The sequence below is a fragment of the Macaca nemestrina genome, chromosome 16, assembly GCF_043159975.1.
Source record: "Macaca nemestrina isolate mMacNem1 chromosome 16, mMacNem.hap1, whole genome shotgun sequence".
In the NCBI taxonomy this organism is placed as follows: domain Eukaryota; kingdom Metazoa; phylum Chordata; class Mammalia; order Primates; family Cercopithecidae; genus Macaca; species Macaca nemestrina.
The window spans coordinates 73725801-73749765 of record NC_092140.1 but is presented as its reverse complement, the minus strand read 5'-3'; the positions used below and the strand labels follow the sequence as shown (position 1 = coordinate 73749765).

The 23965-nt window shown below is 41.3% G+C and overlaps 1 long non-coding RNA gene across 1 annotated transcript in view; it reads left to right on the top strand.

Annotated features, from left to right (window-relative positions):
* Positions 1 to 260: 260 nt before the first annotated feature.
* LOC105485605 (uncharacterized) overlaps positions 261 to 23965 on the top strand; it is a 31260-nt gene continuing 7555 nt past the window's right edge. Inside the window, exon 1 of the long non-coding RNA XR_989720.3 lies at positions 261 to 389. This is a non-coding gene — a long non-coding RNA (uncharacterized lncRNA). The remainder of the gene's footprint in view (positions 390 to 23965) is intronic.

Genomic DNA, 23965 nt, shown 5'->3' with positions numbered 1-23965 from the left:
TCTCTGTGTTACACCATCAAACACCCCCCTTGTCTGTAACAGTACAGAGTTTACTGTGTAATTGCTTCATTCTCCGTCCATGTGGAGCTACCCGTATGGTTCCACTATCCCATCTAGTCCCCCTGCAAACTTCTCTCCACACACATTTTGAAATGTAGCTGGTAATTTTCCAGCAAAGAAATTTCTCCTGCCCAGATGATGATGATCACATGGCAGACAACAGGGGCAGGCCAGTTGCCTAGCACTGAGATGGAATAAACATCACCCAGCTTCCTTTTCCCTCCCTCTTGAGAAGGAATGGTGATGTCTTGAGAGTCAGAAAGAAAACAGTGACCGAATAGACATGATTTATTGAAAAATAAGCAGGGTTCTTCTGGGAGGTCTGTCAGGTATGTTGTCTCCTCAGGGAGCCCACTTCTTCCGACTGCTGTGCGCAGAGGGCCTGCATGCGGACGCCATTTTCTTTGGTACACGCTGTCTCTGAGTAGAAAGGCTATTTTTTGTTTAAGCTGAATATTCACCTGAACAAATAGCAGATGTTGATGAATATTAATTTGTGCTTAGATTAATGCTTCAAAGTGTCGATTTAATTTCTGTTTTACTATTCAGACCCTGATTGCAATGAGCTACTTCAGGATGTGGGGGAGCATACACCTGGCTGGGGGCGGGGCTGGAGGTCTTCAGGGAGTGGAGCCGGGTCTTCGGGCTTTTATCTCTGCAATGGGACAATGCAGAGATAAAATTGTCTCCAGCGGAGTCCAGATGCCCCCTGGAAGTCCCCCAGCTGTGCACTGGCCCAGTGGAGAGCTGGCAGCTCCTGAGAGACAGAGAGAGGAGAGAGAGAGCAAGAGAGCCAGAGTAGAGAGAGAGCAAGAGAGTGGGAGTTGAGCAAGTGCTTAAGCTGAGTTCCAGACTCCGAGTGGGACAGGCTGCTGGGATTGCTGGGATGATCCCCTCATGGTCTCCTTTTAGCACATCTCAGTCCATTTCTGTTGCTGACTTTTTAGGTTCCTGAGAAGTTTAATTCTAATTTGTATCCTCCTAAATCCACATGGTGAGGGGAACAGAGCATGAATTTGAACTCAGGCATATTAGAGTTTAAATCCTTTGCTTTCCTGAGTCTCGGTTTCCTCACTCGTAATACAGAGTTAGTGAGGGGACTAAGTATTACCTGTGTTCCATGCTTAGCAAGGGCCTGGCACCAAGTGGGACTCCGTAAATTAGATCCCTATCCTCCTTCCCTTCTGATGGATAAATTCATTCTCAAAGAGTTTAAAAATTTAAACTTTTCCTTATTGAGTTTTCAAATATCTCTCTGTTATGTATGTTTATTTCTTTATGTTGCTCAGTTTCCTGATTCTCTGACTTATTAGCAACTTGGTAAGTAAACATGACATACATGTTTCTATTTTGAGTTTTTCTCCCAGAATAATGTGAATCCCGTGGTTTTGCTTGTTTTTTAAATAATGCTTATGGCACCATGTTCCATATTTGCCTTGTTCTTCCTTGACCTATGTTGCTGCTTCTCTGTCAGCCAGACAAATAGAATGGATTTTTGTCTCATTGAGAATTGCCCTTTGCAGGCTGGGTGAGGTGGCTTGGCTGGGTGCTGTGGCTCATGCCTATAATCCCAGCACTTTGGGAGGTCAAGGCGGGTGGATCACCTGAGGTTAGGAGTTCGAGACCAGCCTGGCCAACCTGCTGAAACCCTGTCTCTACTAAAAATACAAAAATTAGCTGGGCATGGTGGTGGGCGCCTGTAATCCCAGCTACTTGGGAGGCTGAGGCAGGGAGAATTGCTTGAACCCAGGAGGCGGAGGTTGCACTGAGCTGAGATCGTGCCATTGCATTCCAGCCTGGGTGACAGAGCAAGACTCCATCTTGAAAAGAAGAGAACTGCCCTTTGCAGACTTAACCTCGGTCCTACCTTGGACTTGCCTTACCATTCTGCCTTCTTGTTCTTTCCACCTTGCACACTCCATCCCACAGACCCTAGCTTGTCGGCACATTACTAACTGCAATCAAAAGAATCCTGAGTAATGCCAGTGTATAGGATTTTAAAGTCTAGAGTTTCTACGGTGGAAACTGTTGACGGCAGGTTTCAGCATGCTCTGTGGATTCCCACCTCCCTCTAGTTCTCTTCCTGTTATGTTTGTTTCCCAGGGCTGCGATAACCAAGTACCAAAACCTGGGTGGCTGAAAATAACAGAAATTTATTATTTCATAGTTTTGGAGACAAAGTCCAAAATCTCAGTGTTGACGGGGCCATGCTTCTTCTGAAGTCTTTAAAGGAGAATAGCTTCTTGCCTCTTCCAGCTTCTAGTGGTGGCCTTCAATCTTTAGTGTTCCTTGTGTCTCTGTCTTTCCATGGTGTTATCCTTGTGTTTTCACATCATGTTGTGTCTGTATTTGTGTCCAAATTTCCCTGTTTTATGAGGCTAGTAGTTATGTTGGATTTGGTTTCATCCTAGAGTTAAATTGGTTACATCTGCGGGGCCCTTATTTCCAAATAAGGTCATATTGTGAGATATTAGTTATATCTGAGCTCAGGACTTCTTGCTTCAAGTCTGTTCATCAGAGCAAACTTATATTGATTCAGCAGCGACCTTCATTTTATCTTCAATTGTTAACATCTCTACCCTTGAACCTAAGAAATCCTGTCTGTCCTTGATATTCTCTCCGTTAACATTCTCTGGTCCCTCTGTCCTTATCTTTGGGATTTCTGTGACTCTGGCCCCTGCCCTCACTCTCTGAGCAGCAGTTTTGGCTTTTGCTGGGTGCTTTCTCCTGGGCTCTTCTCTTTTGTTTCCTTGCAAGGACATTTCTTTTCCTTGCCCTTCTTCCTTCTATCTCACTCTCTGTTATTAATTCTTTCAACACTGCAGCATCCTGGTCCCCGATATCATTCACCTATATTGAAAACTGGCTGGTAGTTTCCATATTCTTCGTTTATACATCAGCACAATTCTTTACCACTTTTTCTTGACACTCCTCTGTTTTTTTCAAAGCAACACACATAGTTTCCAGTGTATTTTAAATAGTCTTAAGACACCACTTTATACTGGAACACAGCCCAGTTTCCTACTTCTGCTGCTTCTTCCAAACATGACATGGGTCTGCTGGGGGATATTGCCTGTTCTTTCCCAAGCACTGAGAGGTGCCCTCTTGCTAATGTTATGGCATGGTGCTTTTTCAACAAAACTTAAGGAGTCTAGATGGCTGATCTTTTAACAAGCTTAGTGCCCTTCCTGGGAGAGTTACTTGAACTCATTTGAAAGATTACCTGGCTGATACTTCTGCCTGAAAGAATAACTAACCTAAAGTACCCTAGGTAGGTGAAAACCTAGTCTATATTTAAAACGCCCAGAAAAGGAGAATGAGTTTAACTCCCTTGATTAAAAATAATCCTCAATTTCAGGGCCCCATATTTTCTTCTCCTGTATTGTACATACATATGTTCTGAGTGATCTGATCTTCTTTATCATTTTTTAGGTACTATTTGTGTGCTGGAAAATGTCAAATCTAATTCCCTTGGTAATGCCTTGCCCAAGCTCCAGATCGATATTTTTAGCTCTCTGCCATGTACGTGGGTGTCCTGAAGGCATTTCACACTTAGCATTGCTCCCTCCCTGCTGCCGTCTTCCTCTTGTAGTCTAGATTTCAGTTACCAGCCTCAGTCACATCCTCCATCTCCCAAGTTATACAGCATTATCCCTGGTTGTTTCTCCAATCAGTTAGTGAACTCTACCATTCCAGCAGAGGAGGACTATTTCTATTGTATTTCTGTTTTCTTCTCATCCTCTTCCTCAACATTTCTCGCTGAACTCCAGCACCTCTACCAGTCTTCCTCTCTAGTCCCTCTTCATCCCAATCCAAGTATACTTCTTTTGAAAAAGTAAAGTTGACCATGTAGCTGTTTTTTCTTTGAAACTCTGCTGGTTTCCCATTGCCTGGGATCAATCTCTGAACTCCATATGTTGTCATTCTGGGCTTCTCAAATCTGACTCTGACCTTCTCATCCTTCAGGCTCTGGCCCTTTACTCTCTCTCCACCCTGAAGCGTACGAAACTTTGCCAAACCAAGCCTCTCATTGCATCTTGGAAACAACATACCCCTTCATGCCTTTGCAGTTTTGCATATACCTTTTCATTTGCTTGTGATGCCCTTTCCTCCCTTCTTTAACAGACAAATTCCTTCTCGCCTTTGAGACCTAGTGCAATGTTAAATTCCTGGTAATAGTAATAGAATTCCCCTGGCTAGAGTTGATGTTCCTCTGTACTGCATCCCATGGTACTTTATTCACAGTTGCATGGTACTACTCTGCACTTTATAATTTCCTTTGACTCCTTCATTAGACTATGCACTCGCCAACAGCTAGTACACAGCTAGTACACAGTGCCTAGTGTTCAACAGGAAAGCCATGAATGTTTTTTAGTAATTGAAAGCATTATAGAATCTAACTCAACTCTATGTCTTTTCATCTTTTTACCTTCCTTCCCTTCTTATTTTCTCCCCTTAGAGAAAAATCTGAGATAGTATTTCAAAATCTACATTGTACAAACTATCAAAAAACAAACTAGCTGAGGTTTTAAAAAAGGTAGTGACAATGGATACTGCTCAGCCATAAGAAAGAATGAAATCCTGTATTTTGCAGCAACATGGATGGAATTGGGGGCCATTATCTTAAGTGAAATCACTCAGACACAGAAAAACAAATACCATGTGTTCTCCGTTGCCAGTGGGAACTAAATAATGTGTACCCATGGACGCAGAGTGTGGAATGATGGACAGTGGAGGCTTGGAGGGGTGGGGGTGAGGTGGGAAGGGGCTGGATGATGCGAGGTTGTTTGGTGGGTACCATGTGCATTGCTGTTGTGTTGCAGACACCAAAGGCTCTGACTTCACCATAATTCAATGTATCGGTATAGTAAAGTTGCACTTTTACCCCATGAATACAATCACATAAAAAATAAAATAAGACTTGAAAATCAAATCAAATTTTAAAAAAAGGTGGTGGGATCAAGTGAGGGATGGAGTTAGTGTATCTCCTGCCTGTCTTGAGTAGCCCAGCACTAGAGATGGCTGCAGAACTTTTTTTGAGCTTTCCAGCAGCACAAACAGAGGGTACAAGATCGGTTTATACAATTATTATTATCTATGTAACAAAATAACTCATTGCTCTGGGAGAGAGCAACCACTCTAAATCCTGAGACCTGAGAGAAGTTTCTCATGAGGGCACATGTGATTTAGTGAACACTGCCATCTTCTCCCTCTGATTTCCTGGCTGAGCTATGGAAAAATAGTATAATATTTGTCCAGTCTCTACATTAATGAGTTTTAATGAGGAAATAAATATATTTTCTTCTGGTTTGTGTCTGATGGACAGGGACAGAAAAAAAGAGTAGAGAAGGGAGAGTCACCATTTTTGGACTAAAAGCCCTGATGAATTCATTCATTCACTCATTCATTCATCAAACAATAACTCTTAATTAAATGTCTACTTTATAGGAAATTTCCCTTCCACCACTATTGTGCAATCTCTCCTATCTTAAATTTGGCTGGAAATTATCTTACTACATATCAGCTCTTTCAAAGCAGAGGCCAGAGGATGCATCGCCTAAATTGCTTTGTAAGGATTCAGCACTCAGGCTGGAGGTTTGTCAGTGGCAGCTAATGGTTGTCATAGGGAGGAACAAAAATGGCTCTTGGACATGCTTCTTTTTAAGCGTCCAGGGAACATTTTCTGGCTCTGGAAAGATTGCTTTCACAGAGCAATTTTAGCCATTATCAACTGAGAATAAAACCTACTTTACAAAATTAAATTAGCTAGTCTTCCCTCCCAGATTCATTTTTCCTCCTTTAGTGTGATGAAACCCATCTCTATTTAGCAGGCCATGTAACCTCTCCTACCTCGTTGTTCAAAATTATTTAGTAAAATAAAAAGGCTTTAAAAAAGGAGGTTGCAAATATAAACACGAGTGCAATTAAGATCTCAACTCCATTACATTAATATAACTACTTTGCATGGAGTTCATTATGATGCGCGTCAGGGTTTTAATGTTTTCTCCGGTTTAGTGCTGTCCTTAGTTAGAAGGAAACAGCCTGCTCTAGGAAACAATTGCCTCTTGGGTTGGAAAATAGTTTGAATAGGATTCCATTGTGATTAATTAAACTCACACTTGATAAAGTAGAGAGAACCAAACAGTTGTTCTTCAAATTGACAGCATATTTGGTAAATAAAAAAATGTTATAACATCAAATTTAAATTTTCCTGATGTAATATAGTATGGAAATTACTCATCTTTATTTTTCTCTTTTTGCTGGAAACATGGTGAGCCTTTATTTTTTTTTTCCTATGCCAAAAATAGAGGCACAAACAAGAATGAGGGAAATTGAAAAAAAGGACTTAATTAGTGAGCGCCGGCATGATAATATGGATATAAGCCTTTATTTTCTCTCCATTACCCTCAAATTATTTCTCTCAAACATTTTATCAGACAATTCTTCTTCACAGTCAGCTCTAAAAGTGTGCTGCCTCCATGAGGAGGGGCCGTCCATCTTTCTCCCTGCATAACAGCCTCCCTTCCTGGAAATCAGTCTCCAAACTGAAAAGCAGCTCCTCTGTCCTTTCAGTTCCTCTCCTGACCTAACCTACGCCTCCACTCTACTCAGCAGGGCCTTCAGGAAATAACCATTGTCAGCCCTTAGAATATGAGGCAAGCTACATCAGTGACATTAGCAAATTGTAACTAATGTGTCTGAAAGGAGAATAATGAGCCCTGCTTTGAAAACTGTCGTTTTCACTCAGCCTCTCCTTCTCTCCGTCTCTCTATTTTGTCTTTGCCTTGTTTTCCTCTCTCCTTATGCCTTTCTTTGTGCCTGTGTTTTCCTGTGTCTGTCCATTCTCCTCAGTAGGTCCATCCATTTCTTCTCCCTGAGCACCACCTCATCCCGGCATCCTTCTTTGCTTTCTCTCTCTCCCTCCTCCCTTCTCGCCTCCTCTTAAATTCTAAGTCTCTGGGTTGCAATCAAGATTCTTGAAGCCGGCCAGCACAGTGTCTCACGCCTGTAATCCCAGCACTTGAAGAGGCCAAGACAGGTGGATCCCCTGAGGTCAGGAGTTCAAGACCACCCTGGCCAACATGGTGAAACCCCATCTCTACTAAAAATACAAAAATCAGCCAGGCATGGTGACATGTGCCTGTAGTCCCAGCTACTCGGGAGGCTGAGGTAGAAGAATCAATTGAATTCAGGAGGCAGAGGTTGCAGTGAGCCGAGATCGTGCCACTGCATTCCAGCCTGGGCGACAAAGTGAGACTCCCATCTCAAAAAAAAAAAAAAAAAAAAAAGGCCTTGAAGCCAAATAAGGAGTGATGGAGCATATCTCTGGAGAGTGTCTTGAATTAACTGGCAAGACTCAGGAACTGCTGTTAATGAATCAAGGCAGCTAGCTCCCCAGGGCCCGCCAGTGTTACTGGGGCAGCACATTCAAATACTTTCGGTTGTCATTGAGAAGCTGTTTGGGCCTTAAGTGATGATTTCTTTTCTGATGGAGTGCTGCTCCCAAGGCTGCAGCAGGATCTGTGTGATACTTAAAGTTACCTCTCTTGGTTTTGTCCATTGTCGACACTGTCACCACCGGGGCATACATAACCCACAGTGAGCTCTATGAGCCGACCCAGCTGGAGAGCAACATGAGCCTGAGGTGGGTGGGGACAGGATCTAAGCTTTTCTTAGCCTTTACGGTAGGGGTGTCCAATCTTTTGGCTTCCCTGGGCCATAATGGAAGAAGAAGAATTGTCTCGGGCCACACATAAAATATGCTAACACTAACAGTAGATGATGAGCAACAAACAAACAAAAACACACAAAAAATCACAATGTTTTAAGAAAGTTTATGAATTTGTGTTGGGCTATATTCAGAGCTATCCTGAGTCACATAGGCCTGCAGGCTGTGCATTGGACAAGCTTGCTTTAAGGTGTACCAGAGAAATATGTCTCCTTAAACACCTTCTACATTCTGGAGGAAAGCCAGCTTCTCGCAGGGGACTGGTAGCTTTCTGATAAACAGCCTAGTGGGCTAAGACACCCATACGCATACTTGTTTGCTTGTGATGTGCAGGCTTGAGAAACAGAATTACCAAAGCATTCTGCAAATCCAAAGAGATGAAATACGATAGAAACGTTATTGATTTTGTACGCTTGACTTTCCCTTTCTGAGCTTTTGATGAATGCCTAGAAAGAATGTATAACAAACACCCGTGGTCCAACTGCTGTCTACTAGTTTCTGATTCGTTTTCCCTCTGTGACTTCACAGACCTTGTTTTCCAGACTTTTCAAGACAGTTGAAATAATTTATTTTTAAAGAATAATTTATGAAATGAAAATTAAACCCAGGTTTTAACCTTGTCCACCTAGCAAGAATAGAGGAAAAGAGTTAAAAATACTTTTAAAAACTAGCTATTGGAATATAGCAGCTAAAAACTTACTTACTCTTACTTCTTACAATCTTTCAGTCCTTGGTGCCATTTGTAAAGTTAGAAAAGCAAGAATTAGAAAAACCTCAGGTTGGTTCAGTCTAAAACACATTTATTAACTATCATGTACCAGGTACCGATGAAGGGCAGGGATCCTGGGGTGAGTAGGAGATGGTTCTTGCCCTCAAAGAGCTCACAGTCTTCATGGACCTCCCAGAGATTTTATGAGGAAAGTGATGAGTAAATGTCAGCACTTCTCTTCTTATTACCTCAATATAAGGACTTTCTAAGGACAGTGGGCAAACACCCATTAGAATTCTTTCTTATCTTAAATGGTCAGGTTTCTTCCTATTTGTTTTGTGTTCTTGGTAAAGTGGTAGCATCTCTGTACTCATGTACCACTTTGCATATACTTTTACTTCCAAATTGTGACCAGGGGATGTTTGTTAAATGCATTCATGCATGAGGGCCTGAATTGTTTTGCAATTACTTTTTCAAATCAATTTGTCTTTTACTTTGGACTCTATGAACTCTTTCAGGAAGAGAAGGGCCATGTTTTCTCATCTTTGTGTTCCCAAATAATATGTGCTCACAAAAACTCTTGGAGTTACATTTAATTTTGTGCCTTCTTTTTGGGTGAAAAATGGGATGCTTTTCTCCTTGCCCTCATCCTGGACGCACTGGGTGTGAGATTGTTGTGAGGACATATAAAGTGTGGATCCCAGTGGATCTGCGTAGCTTGGAAAGGGTGGCTTTGGGGGTGAGTGGTGGCAGCTATAATACGTTTATGAACAAACATGGCAGTGTGTTTCTGGCTTGGGTGTTCTGCTCCGAAGCATTTCTGCAGAGACCAATTCTTAGCAACAATTAAGTAAGCATTTTTTTCCTCCTTTTGCCAGCTGTGAAATGAAGGTGTTGGCTACCTTCTGGTTTCCTCTAAATTAGCATGCCACTCTCTTGGTTGCAGATATCATATATAAATCCTCTGTAGGTGCTTGTTCATTAGCTCCATGAAGTTTCTTTGGGTCTCTCTTCCCTTCCTTCTCCCTAATATAAGCTCCTCATGGTTCCTAACCCTTCAGGCATATCACTTTGACTCATTGTCCTCTTGCCTGGTTTAGAGGTGGTAGCCTGATTTTGGAATTCTTAAGATACTACTGCAATGAACAGCCTCTACATTTTACTTCTTAGCAGTGACCCAGAGGTACCTCACCCCAGTCTCATCTTTGGTCCATAGAATGCAACAGCCTAGGGCTCTTCACCTTGTCCTGTATCCATGGAGAGAGCTGTGATTCTCCTAGGATGAGCTGATATTCAGAATGACTACAGCTTTCTGAATTGGAGGTGTAGGAGTAGGGGAAGATTGTGGATGGATCTAAGGTAAGCATCTTTCCTTCTTACTCACAGGACACACAGCTAGCCTAGCTTTCGTCCAGGTATACAGCAGAAGAGGTCTGTGAATGTCATTTGCATCTCCTTGCTAAAGATAGGCAGCAAGTTCATATGCTGGCTCCTAGAAAGGAAATGTTGGGAAATGCCATAAAGAATTTTTTTGGGATTAGAAACTATTGAGAATGCTTGTCTCATTATTAAAAAGATTCTAGAACAGGACAGATCTAAGGAGATACATCTGATACTGGACTTTTTCTTTTATTTTTTTGGAACACTCGGAGTCTTGCCCTGTCACCCCGGCTGGAGTGCGGTGGTGTGATCTTGGCTCACTGCAACCCCTGCCGCCCAGGTTCAAGCGATTCTCCTGCCTCAGCCTCCAGAGTAGCTGGGATTACAGGTGTCTTCCACCATGCCCAGCTAATTTTTGTATTTTCAGTAGAGATGGAGTCTCACCATGTTGGTTAGTCTGGTCTGGAACTCCTGACCTCAGGTGATCCACCCGCCTCAGCCTCCCAAAGTTCTGGGATTACACGCATGAGCCACTGCACCAGGCCTGATCCTGGACTTTTAAAGTCATTCCTCTACCCACAGACTTTCAGCTCCAGGGAAAGGACAGTGTCAAGGGCAAAGGCAGCAAAATCTAAGGGTTTTGGAGAGTGGTTGGCAGGGCCAACTCGGGGGGCCTGGCTCTGTAACTCTTTCTCATTTTTCAGGTGTCTCCTTAGCCCTTGGGAAGGCTTCTAGATGCCCAAATGCTGGGTTCTGTGTCCTCCCTCAGTGCCCCCTTAGCACACTGTGCCTACAATTCTGCCAGCACCCAGCACATCCCAGGCCCATGTTTGTGAGACCATAGAGTACTGAGTGCAGGGGCTGCTTCTTTTCCTGCATGTGCCTGCAGGTGTGTGCTGTCACAGAGACATTACAGGCATTCAGTGGGGACTTGCTGAATGAGCAGCTCCTTTATAGCACAGGTGGTTCCAGCTCTGCCACCTCAAAATGTCTTCAAGGCAACTTGTGCCCGGATTGTGCCCATGGAGTATTAACTTTAGGGTTTACATTTTTCTCCCTAATTCCTACACAAGGTCTGTGAATGAACACAATACCTTCTCTTCATGAATTGATAAACACCACCCTTGTCCTAGTTCCTAGCAAAGGCACATCTTCAGTGAGTGTTATTTCCCTTTTGATGATAAGCAGACAACCCTGGAAGAAGTGGCATTTTACACTGTTCAACAGGAATTAGATAAAAATCTGGAGAAATTTGTGGAGCAGATTGTTGTACCAGGAGAGAGCACATAGAGAATTAAGTAAGTTAATATTTGAAAAGCACATAGTCAACACTAAGTTTTTTTAAATGGAGAAACAAAGTGCTACTGCTGTTATTATTAGACACTAAAACATTATGCAGACTAGAACATTATTGCTTAAACTACCAAAGTTCTGATATTTCAAAAAGAAAATGTTTTACATTTTGGAAGTCTCCAAAATATAACATGGAAGTACTCTTGGCTTGAGGTTTATTCTATTTAACACCTTTCAATAGGGCAACATCTGGATGTTATCAAGGCTTGGCAAGATGAGATGCCAAAATTACAAATTCTGGAAATGCTGTGCATTAGGCACTCTTGTTTTTGCTTGTAATTGCCTTAAAGATATAAAAGAGCCTGATTGTAATAACTCCCCTAGTGTAACTATTCTTCATTTCTATTCCACAAGAGAAGATAGCAGGAAGTAGTATCACTCTAAGGGTATGAGTAGGGAGAGAAGGAGCTAATCCTTAAATATGTGTGCCCTGCATCTCAAATAAGCCCTGAACAACGGTGCGAAAGGATTACGGGTAATCTTATATATATCCCTTAACCTATTAACTGGAATAATTGTTGCACTAAGATAAGACACCCCTAAGTATTCCAGGCTAGGTGGCCCTAGGTCAGAAAGCATTTATTATTTAGTTCCTGAGGTCCTGTTCTCCAGTGATAGGGATGGAAATTTGGCAGACCGAGTCTCCCCTTGTCAAGCAAGTGAAATGGTTGCTTCATTTTTAATCTGGATCCTTTGCCCTGACAGATAAATCTGAAGAGTGCTGTTAAGAATGTGATGAATTGGGCTTCTGGCGATGTCTATGGGAAAGGGAGCAAGATACAACAGCCTGGTACTACTTTCATTGCACACAATTGCAGGCCTTTAAAAATGAAATTGGTAGAGCCAACCATTTCCAAGAAGACTTAAGCAAGGAGAAAAGTTTGTCTCAAACATGCCCTGAATTCTCTCAGTGCACTTCATCTCTCATTTCAGGGAATGTGTTGAGGGTCTTTGGATTAAGCTGGAACGATGGAAAACACTTGAATACTATTATGGCTGAGTTAGTTTTGCCTCTGGGTACCATGACACTTTGTGAGCAGAGAAATGGGTGCTTCTGTGTTACAGTTCAACACCTTACATAGCTTGGAGGTGAGCTATGTAAAATAGAGAGGGTAAGACATGTCTGAGTCACTCTTGGTACCATGTGGCCAGATACCATGCTGCCAAGCATAAAGATAAGCGGCAGTTTAATCCTTATTTGAGTAATCTGACCTGAAGAGATAGCCAAACTGTGTGATTACCGTTCCCAACTAGACTTTTGAGGTGGGCAGATCACCTGAGGTCAGGAATTCAAGACCAGCCTGGCTAACTAACATGGTGAAATCCTGTCTCTACTAAAAACACAAAAATTAGCCAGGCGTGGTGGTGGGCGCCTTTAATCCCAGTTACTCAGGAGGCTGAGGCATGAGAATTGCTTGAACCCAGGAGGTGGAGGTTGCAGTAAGCCAAGATTGCGCCACTGCACTCCAGCCTGGGTGACAGAGAGAGAGACTCTGTCAAAAGAAAGAAAAGAATGAAAGAACAAAAGTGGTAAGCAGTCAGGGTTTGGTCAGGAGACAGAAACCACAATAGTACACTCATGAGCTGCATAGTGACATTTCTGTCCAACACAGACTGCTTATATGATGGTGGTCCCATAGGTTACAATAATGTGTTTTTACTGTACCTGTTCTATGTTTAGGTATGTTTGGATATACAAATACTATTGTGTTACAATTACCTACCACATTCAGTATAGTAATATGCTGTACAGATTTGTAGCCTAGAAGCAATAGACTACGCCATATGGCTTAGGGTTGTTGTTAATAGGCTATGCTATCGTCTAGGTTTGTGTAAGTACATGCCATGATGTTCACACAATGATGAAATTGCCTAACAACACATTTCTCAGAACATATCCCCATCATTAAGTGAGACATGACCAATAATTTGGACAGGGTAAACTTAATACCACATAAAAATTAGGAGCTAATTAAAGGGTATTACCTACTAAGAAGTACAAAGGGAATTATCAAGAAAACTGCGGTAAGACGCAGGGAGCAGTCACTAGGCATAGGGCTGAAAGACAGCATTCAGAGAAGGTGTAACCTTGGAGGAAGTCCTTCCAGTTCAGTTTCAAGGCTGTGATTCATTTAATGTGGTCTAGTAGATGTCAGAGAAGTCCACTGAAGTGATGCAGTATGGGCTGCCGAGCAGGAAGCCACCTGTTATGGTGAGGGTGAAACTCTTTGGAGGGTTTGTGTCATCAGGTCTTCTGCATACCCCTACCAAGGGACCTGCCGGTTGCCACGGAAGCAGCTCACGTTTTCTTTTTTCTTTTCTTTTCTTTTTTTTTTTTTTTTGAGACGGAGTCTCGCTCTGTCGCCGGGGCTGGAGCGCAGTGGCCGGATCTCAGCTCACTGCAAGCTCCGCCTCCCGGGTTTACGCCATTCTCCTGCCTCAGCCTCCTGTGTAGCTGGGACTACAGGCGCCCGCCACCTCGCCCAGCTAGTTTTTTGTATTTTTTTTTAGTAGAGACGGGGTTTCACCGTGTTCGCCAGGATGGTCTCGATCTCCTGACCTCGTGATCCGCCCGTCTCGGCCTCCCAAAGTGCTGGGATTACAGGCTTGAGCCACCGCGCCCGGCCTCGCAGCTCATGTTTTATAAGAATAGAGCTGGAACCCGAAGAGAAGCCCCTTCCTCGTGCAGTGTCCCTCTAGCGCCCTCTACCGACAAGGACTAACATTGTGCCCACTAACGAAATAAATTAGCTCCAGCTCCAGTTATCATAATGTAGGGCAGAAAAGGGCCTATGTGGGGCTCAGAGACAGTAAATTGGAACAGGCATAAGCGGTGACGTAAAGATTGTCTTAGAGAGGGGAGAGGAGGTTGGAGTGGGTGGAGCGGCGGATAAATTAGGATGAGACTGAGCGATGCACTGACCATGGTCCTGAAGCGTGGCTGAAAGAGTGGAGCTGGAACCGAGAGGGAATTAGAGGGATACTCAGGGGATAGAATAAATAGGTCTCTGTGGCGGATGAGCCAGAGACGGGCCAGAGGGAAGTGGCAGGGATGCACCCTAGGTTTGGTGGCTTTCATGTCTGAGAAAAATGGCAGGTTTGGGCTTCAGGGAAGATAACTAATTGTTTGGACTTGTCAAATTATGGTACCTGTAGACTATCCTAAAATTCAGAATTTCCTGGAAAAAGCACGACAGATTCAAATATTCCAGTATGTAGTGGGGCTATTCCACAATTGATACAAAACTCACATGCAAAGAAAAGGAATGAAAAACAAATTTTCACCTTAAGAAGAAATTTGGCCGGGCGCGGTGGCTCACGCCTGTAATCCCAGCACTCTGGAAGGCCGAGGCGGGTGGATCACGAGGTCAGGAGATCGAGACCATCCTGGCTAGCACGGTGAAACCCCGTCTCTACTAAAAAAAATTACAAAAAGCCGGGCGTGGTGGCGGGCGCCTGTAGTCCCAGCTACTCGGGCTGCCGAGGCAGGAGAATGACCTGAACCCGGGAGGCGGAGCTTGCAGTGAACTGAGATCCGGCCACTGCACTCCAGTCTGGGCGACAGAGTGAGATTCCGTAGAAAAAAAAAAAAAGAAGAAGAAGAAGAAGAAGAAGAAATTCAACAAAAATTCAACAAAATTTATTTTCAGAAATAAACTTCCTTCAAATTCACAAAAATCTAATGAATTTCCATTAAAGCTTAGAGCTGTAGTACTTTTTTATAATATGGGAACTTGTAATTTAATTTTTTAAAAGATTGAGAGGTGGAATTTCACTACGTTGCCCAGGCTGGACTTGAACTCCTGGGCTCAAGGGATACTCCCATCAACTTCTGGAGTAGCTGGGATTACAGGTATGCACTGAAACTGTAATTTGAATAAAGATCACCATTAAAGTTCAGTGTATTTGTGCGTGTGTTTCTGTGTGGAGTTTTGTTGTTGTTTTGTAAGACAGAAACTTTTAAAGATCTGTATACAATTTCCAAGTGAATGAACTTTCTATATTAAACAGAGTAGAAAATATAATATGTTTATACGCTGTTACATTTTATTGCAGGCTAAAAGCTGGCTCACTCTTTCTCTCTCTATACACATATACCCAAAGGAAGGAGGTAGAGCTAATGGGCTGAGAAGCAAAAAACAAAACAAAGCAATTGTAATTTTTCCTTAGCACTCATTTCTCCAACCAGACATTATAGCACTTAGTTGTATTTTGTATTTTTCTGTTTTGTGTCCAGTTGCTTTCTGTACATAAGTCCTGCTTCCTCTTTCATACTTATTCCTAGAGGGCAGGACAGATTACCACATGCTATTTATTCCTCACAATTTAATAAGAACTTATCCGTAAAGAATTCATTTTTATTGTTCAACACATGTTTACTAAGCATCATTCGGAGCCAACACACACCTAGGTGATTCTTGGAACAAGCATGAAAAACACACAGTTCCTTTCCTTGAGGAACTCATGATTTAAATGAAGAAAAATGTAAAATGATACCATTTTGATAAAATATATTTGGACGCTTACAGTGATCATCCATTCTTTGGTCAGACTCTTGAATTTTGAATGGATCTTTGAAATAAAGATCCAGGAAATACCATCCATTGTTTCCACCAAAGTTTGTGAGTTTACTGGGTATCAGACACCGTGTGGGTTAATCAGAACTCCAGTAGTATTTGTATGCAAAAATTAAATGAGCGTTCCCATATTATATGGAATTGTACTGGAGAGAACATCAGAACAGTCTAAAGCTTTATAAACTTGACAAGAACGCTGGGAAGAAATTTAATGAGTTAATCTTCCACAAAATGCTTTGAACACAGAAAGTACCAACATAAGTGATAATTATTATTATTAGCCCCAAGACCTTTTTCCTTTTTCCTTGTACTGTTAGATCCATCATAAAATTTCTTAACTTCAAGGGAAAGTATTATTCTTTACATGAGCACTTTTTGTGAAGTCAAATGTTAATATATGCATTTATGGAAAAAACATATCTTTATTGTTCTTTTTATCCTCCCTAGAGGGAAGGCATTGTGTCATTTATCTGTTCTGTAAGGTGCCTAGCAAAGCAATGTGCATTTTGTTACTCTATGTTGGCAATGGCTGGCTTGCCTTAAGAAGAAGCAAAATGTATATTTAGAATCTTATCTGGGGCCAGGCATGGTGGTACGCACCTGTAGTCCCAGCTACTGGGGAGGCTGTGGTGGGAGGATCACCTGAGCCCCTGGGAAGTCGAGGCTGCAGTGAGCCGTGATCTTGCCACTGCACGCCAACCTGGGCAATGAAGTGAGACCCTGTCTCAAAACAAACAAAAAAAGCCAACAACAGAAAAAAAAAAAAAAAAAAAAAAAAAAAAAGAGAGAATCTTGGCTAGGACTACAAACTAGTGAGATTTAAAAATAATAGAACTTAGGTAAACTAAAAATATTCGCATTTTAAAGTGGTCACCAGGGGAGACTATAGAGTCTACACTATCAGAGATCTGTCATCACTCCAAATATTTTGGTTCTTGTCATCTGGAATTGCTTTCAGAACCACTTGTGAAAGCCATATTAAAAACTAGTGCCGTTACTTCATTTCACGTCTGATACACAGAAAAGAACATGAGAGACCAAAAGTGAAAAATATATACAAAGGGAGTGCTCTGTGTTGGTGTGTGAAAGGCTCAGAAAGTCAATGAGTTAAAAACTCATTGAAAGAATACGAAGCAAATCATTCTAATGCTATACACACCTACATAAACTCGAGAAAATTCCAAACACAAACATTAAAAGGTTTTAAAGCATTTTAAAATTTCAAATTTCTGTTATACTGGATCTCATGGGAAAAAAAAAATCAAAATCATGTTTAAAAGACATTCACTGAAGAAGGAAAGAAGGCAAACAGGGAGAATAACCTCCACAACCCCCCACCCCCAAGACACACACACAATTCCTCTCTGCCCTCTTTCCAGGAGTCTAATCAAATGTTCTGAAAAACCAACTAATGACCACCCCCTCTCCCAGGTTGTTTCCTTCTTTCTTTCTTCCACCACAGGTGACAATAGTCAGAAATTTTTGGTTACTTTCCACATTTTCTAATGAAGCCGTTTGTTGTCTGGAAGAGGAAAGAAAACTAGATAATGGGCAGCTGGAACATAGAGCTGGCTAGTCACAGGCTCTTATTCCTTTCCCTATCTCATACATCTTTTTAAGGCTTTTATTGGTTTGCTAATGTTTCTGTAGCAAAGTACCACAAACTAGGTGGCTTCAACAACAGAAATTTATTGTCTCACAGTTCTGGAGGCCAGAAGTCCAAGATCAAGGTATTGGCAGGGTTTTTTTTTTCTTAAGACATGAGGAAGAATCTGTTCCGTGACTCTCTCCTAACTTCTGGTGGTTTGCTGGTAATCTTTGCTGTTTCTTGGCTTGTAGTCACATCACCTTGATCTCTGCCTTGATGTTCACTTGTTGTTTTTTCTGTGGGCATGTCTGCCTCCGGATTTCCCCTTTTGTTGGGACACCAGTCATATCAGATTAAGGCAAACTATAATAATCTCATTTCAACTTAATTACCTTTGTAAGACTCTATCTCTAAATAAGGCCACATTCTGAAGTACTTGGGGTTAGGACTTCAACATGTAAATTTGTGGGGAACACAATTTGACCCATAACAGCCTAGAGTGAGGGTGCACAGAGAAATGAAAATGTTGGGAAAAAGAAAGCCTAACAGCTAGACTTTTTCCACCATGGCATATATAAACAGGAAGTCATTCTTCTCACTTTCATAAATTGTCATACCAATAAGGGTCTGAGCTAAGGCACCTTTTCATATCCATCTCAGATACATTTCTATATCACTTTACTTGTACCTATCTATGACACTCATAATTTTCTACCTTGTACTGCAGCTTATAATGTGCATAATTTATTTCTCTTATCAAACTATAAACTTCTTGAAAGCAGTATCTAATCCATCTTTGTTTCTATTTCTTGACCTAGCACAGTACCTTGAACATGATCGGTATTCAATAAATTATCATTGAATCCATAAACGGCTGTCCAGACTTCATAGTTCAGAGTTCAAAAAGTATATAAACTCACTGTTAAGCACCATATTGGTCAGGATAAGTTAGAGTGTACCACAGGATCAAACGACTCCAAATTCTTAGTGATTTAATACAATAAAGTTTATTTTTTGCTGAAGCAAAAATCTTCTACAAGTCCAGGGAGTTGCTTAAACTGTTCATCCTCCATGTGGAAGCAAAGTACCCTAGACAATTTCATCTTAGCATTAAGCAACCAGAAACTTGAAATGTCAATCTCAGGGACCTTTTCTTTTTCCCTAAAAAAGTATCCTATATTAGCGTTGTGTACAGTATTTACTGAGCCTTTATGACGTACCAGGCAGTGTTGTAGATGCTGGGATCCAACAGTGAAAAAGACACAGTAGAGGCTACATTCCTGTGTAGAACAAGGATTAAAAAGAGTGGCCAAATAAATGAGATATTTGCATACAATTATAAATGCCATAAAGAAAGTAGAACAGGATAATATGGCACAAAATAACTTTCCTGTGATTTCAGTGCCAGTATGTTCTAAAAATCTTAGTCTTCTATTAGAAAATTAGTCAGGGGAAAATTAATTCACACAAAATATTTAAGAAAAGAAAAATAATCTTAAAAATGGAAACACACACACTCTATTTCAGTTATCTATTGCTGTAGAATAAACCACCCTGAAACTTAGTGGTTTAAAAGAACAGTAATTGTACATTTTCTCATAATTCTGTGATTTGGGTAAAGCTTGGTGGGAAAACGTCATCTGTGCTCCATATCTGTTTGGCTGGAATGTCCAGAATGTCTTTTTTATTCACATGACTATTGACTCAGTTGGATGTCTAAATTGTGGAGGCTATCTGAACATCTCTATCTCCATGTGTCTACTCCAAATGGCTAGCTTGGGCTTCCTCACAGTATGGCAGCTGGGTTTCAAGATAGAGCATTCCAGGAAAATATGCTCAGGTGCCTATCAATCCTTTGCTTGCATCACACTTACTGATGTCCCATAGACTAAAGGTAGTCACATGGTCAACCCTAGAGTCAACCTGGCAGAGAACTACACAAGGGCCTGATAAGAGAAATGGTTCATTGAGAGCTACCAAGATATCTATTTATCACTGTCAACAATCGGGCCTCTAATACTTCTCATTCCTCCTGCAATACATTCTGCTTTTGCTGAGACCCCCATAATCTCATTCTATTACAGCATGAGATTTAGACTTGAAGTCTATAATCTCATCATCTAAATCAGGCCCAGGTGAAGGATGAGGCTTCTTAGGTATAATCACTTTTGATTTGAATACTTGTGAACTGAAGAGATGAAGAGATAAGTTATATTCCCCCTCGTGCCCATAACCATCAACATATAATGGTGAAGCAAAGACTGAAAAATGGCAATAAAAGGTTCCATTCAAAAAGGGGGAAATGTGAGAAGTATAGCAGTCACCAATCTTTAGCAATCTGCAATCTAGCTGGTACATATTTTCAGATCTTAGGGCCTAGTTCTGATATCTGGAAGTGATTCTCCATGGCTCAAGCTTAGAATGAATGACTTTCAGTCTTCATCTTGCTCATAGAAGGTTGAGAGCATAGAGGCTTCTTTTTATTTTGAAATGTTTCTGTCTCTTTTAGTTCAATCTGGTAATGTTTGTGCTAGTACAATTTTCTTTAAAACTTTGTGGGTTTCTTATGTATCTTATCAGGGGTTAACTTCATTAGACAAAAGTTATACTCACAAAGCTCTTTAAAACCAATCTCTTCTTAATCTTGCCGGCAAGTCAGGGTGCTATGGGATAATACCTTTAATATTTTTAGAAGATCTTTATTTCTTTTCTCTTTTTTTTTTTTTTGTTAGCTGAGAGAGTTTGAGGCAATTTGTGAAGATTCTTAGAAGCCCCTTCTTCTATCCAAGGGAATTTATGGGTCAGAGCCCTAAATCTTTCTGAGATCTCACAAACAGTATCCTTGATTTCATCTTTACTTTGAGTCCCTATTTTATTGGTATTGTCCTGGATTTGATATGAGGCAAGTTTTTACTTTGAGAATATTTTTCCAAGGAACACTGGGGATGAGAATTTATTATTGAATCCCAAAGCCTTTGCATTTTCTTCAAATTCTGCTTGCAAACAGAATAGCTAATTCTTTAGTTCATCTTACACTTCCTGAAACTTAACTTAGGCAACTAAAAGATGGAAGGTGCTATTTTAAACATCCTGTATGGATAGCTTCATAGCTGGATCCACAAGTTAATTAGGTGTCTTTTCTATTTTGCGTATTACTGTTGGTGACAGTTTTGCTAATGAATCTACCCATCCATAACTTGGGTTTTCTTTTCTCCAGCTTTCAGAAAGCAATTTCCTTTCTGCTCTTTTAACTAACATTAAGTGTCTTCTTGAGATTTATCAGATCTCCACCTATTGCACAATTCCAAATCCCACGTTTTAGCTTTTTGTTGTAGCAGTACTCCATTTTGGGCATCAATTTCTAACTTCCAAGTTACTTCAGGGACTGTTTTACCAATTGTTCTGCCAGTACGTGATTCAAGTTTTCTCTTCTCCATTGTCCGATAGCTGTTTTACCACTGCCCTTCCATTCTTCACTAATAAAAAATTCAAACAAAAATCTCTTTTAAGTTATATCCTTAGGGGAAAAAATACACATTTAATTTGGTCCCCTATATCTTCTAGATCATCATTTTCAGCACTGTAAAGTCATAATTGCAGTTATTAAAATTTCTCAATTGCCAAAGATTCAATTTTCTTAGAAAGATTGCAATTAACAATTGCCTGTCTTTCTTTCCCTCCCTCCCTCCCTCCCTCTTTTCCTTCCTTCCTTCTTTCTTTCCTTCCTTCCTTCTTTCCTTTTCCTCCCTCCCTCCCTCCTTCCTTTTTCTCCCTCCCTCCCTCTGTCCCCTCCCTCTGTCCCTCTTTCTCCCCTCTGTCCCTTCCTTCCATCCATCCATTTCCTTCCTTCCTTCCTTCCTTCCTTCCTTCCTTCCTTCCTTCCTTCCTTCCTTCCTTCCTTCTTTTCTTTTATGCCGGTACCTAGTATTTGGCTTTAGGGTGCAGAAGTAAATACATTTTTTTCTTGCATGATACTTACTGTCTAGTAAGAAACTTATTTGTCATTTATCCTAAAACATATATTAACCAGAAAACCTATTTTGGTTATTGGATAATCCAAGGGAAAATTTCAAAGTAAACAAAACTTGTCTTTGGCTTACCTCACTTCACCTGTTGGCAAAAATTTCTCCACTTTTGGAAATCTAGTCACTGAGATCTACTGTTTTTATGTTTTTCCTAGGAAGCCTTTGTCCTTTGCTTGATTTCTTCCAGAACGGGCCTCAGAATCTATCCATAGTTTTCCTGCTTTTCTTTATAAAAATACATACATATCTCTACCTTCTTCTTTGATTTCCCCAGGGCCTTGGTCTTGACTAAATTTTACCAAGATTTTTTTTTTTTTTCCCCAGTAATGTGATATTGCTTTCTCTGATAATGTCATCATTGCTTTCTCTGATAAAATGGTAACATTTAGACAGATATTTTTTTTCTGGAGATGAAACATGCCAACCTAAAGAATGTCTAAAGTTTTGACTGGGCATATGAAGAAGATATGTAGGGGTAAACTGGCCTTTCAGGCCTCCTTAAGTTGCTGTGGCAACTCCATGTGGCTTCTGTCTCTCCTCCTGGGATTCTCCATATGACCAGGCCCTTGTGCTGGAGAAGGCATGCTTTCAAGTGTGGATAGAACCAGTGGCTGTGCAATTAAATTTCTCCAGTTTATTTTCAGGCCAGAGAGGTTTGCAATGTAGGTCTGGCTTTACACCTTTACTTAAGAAAACATCTTATGGCTCCTCAAGGATCTGAAGGAACCTAATTAGCCACATAGTAAAATCTGTACTTCATGGCCACCAGGACTTTGTCAGCAAGTGTAAGTAACTTGTAAGTGACCAGCATTTGCTTTTCACATTTACTTGAAATAAATCTGTTATCTTTTCTGTGTATTTAAGATCCGAAGAAAAAGATTTCTGACCCCACTCCTTGTTTCCCTGGTACCATTTTCTTTTATAATTGTTTATGATGTAGTCTGCTGCAGCTGATCCGGACATCAGAGGGGATCACAAGACAGGGAGTATGACCCTCTGGCAGGGTTTTCAGCTGTTTACCCACATTGGGATTTTTTTTTTGTTGTTTTTGAGATGGAGTCTAGCTCTGTCGCCCAGGTTGGAGTGCAGAGGCGGGATCTCTGCTCACTGCAACTTCCGCCTCCTGGGTTCAAGCGATTCTCATGTGTCAGGCTCCCCAGCAGCTGGGACTACAGGTGTGCACCACCATGCCCAGCTAATTTTTTGTATTTTTAGTAGAGACTAGGTTTCACCATGTTGACCAGGATGGTCTTCATCTCTTGATCTCGTGATCCACCTGCCTGGGCCTCCTAAAGTGCTGGGATTACAGGTGTGAGCCACCACACTTGGCCTGGGATTTTGATCTGTGAGGATTAAGTGAGGTGTCAGGGTCCAAGGAAGACAGCTGGGCTGAGGGGGATGCCCCTGAGCCTGCTCCCAGGGAGGAGGTGGCCAGAAGCTGCTGCAGCCAGACTCTGCCTCTTGCTGCTTGTGGGACCTGTTGGGTTTGGAAACAAATAAATTTCTAAAATGTGGAATGTTCTCAAGTGAAGAGAAGAATGGGAAAAGCTCACTTAATCTCTTCCATGACAGTTTCTTTGTTTTTTGTTGTTGTTTTGAGACAGACAGGGTCTTGCTTTCTTACCCAGGCTGGAGTGCAGTGGCACAATCACGGCTCACTATAGCCTCGATGTACTGTGCTAAGGCGATCTTCCCACCTCAGCCTTCTGAGTAGCTGGGACTACATGCATGTGCCACCACACCTGGCTAATTTTTTTAAATTTTATTTTTTGTAAAACAAGGTCTCACTATATTGCCCAGGTTGGTCTCAAACTCCTGGGCTCAAGCGATCTGGGTCCCGTCTTGGCCTCCTAAAGTGCTTGAATTACAGGAGTGAGCCACTGCCCACAATCTTCAATGACAGTTTATCTTAAAATATAAAATGCAGATAGTAACTTCTGCCCAGCCTTCCCAAAGATGAATTATATTTACGGTTCTGACCGTACTGGGGAAGCATATGTTCATAATTTCTGAGAGAGTTTCTATAAACCAAAACAAAAATATGTTCCTGCAGGGAGGAGCAGACCTCTCTGACTTTCTGACTCAGCTTGATTTCCCGTTGGTGGGCAAGTAAAATTGCTTTTCTGTGCTTCTTTGAGAGCAAGTTGAAACCCAGACAGGGAGGGACATTCCTTTGTACATTTACTGCTACCTGGAAGAATTTTCTTTTTCTTTCTTATAGGAATAAAAATAGAATCTAAAAATGTTCCCTTTCTTTGGGGGTAGTTAGGTGTGAAACAGCTTAAAACCATCATTTAAAAAGTTATGACAAAGCTACTTCTTTTTTCAGAGAGGAAAGGTATAATCCCATTATCTTTGTGTGGTTATCAGCACCACTTGAAATTCCAATTAGTGCAGCTAATCACCATGGGCTCCTCTAGTACTTAGCTGGCAAATAGCTAAGTCTAATTAATACTTTGGAGTGGTAGGTAAATGACATTTATTTTACTCCTGTAGGCGCGTTTTGTAAGTAAAGTTCTGATTTGGGGCTTGTTTCATTGCGAA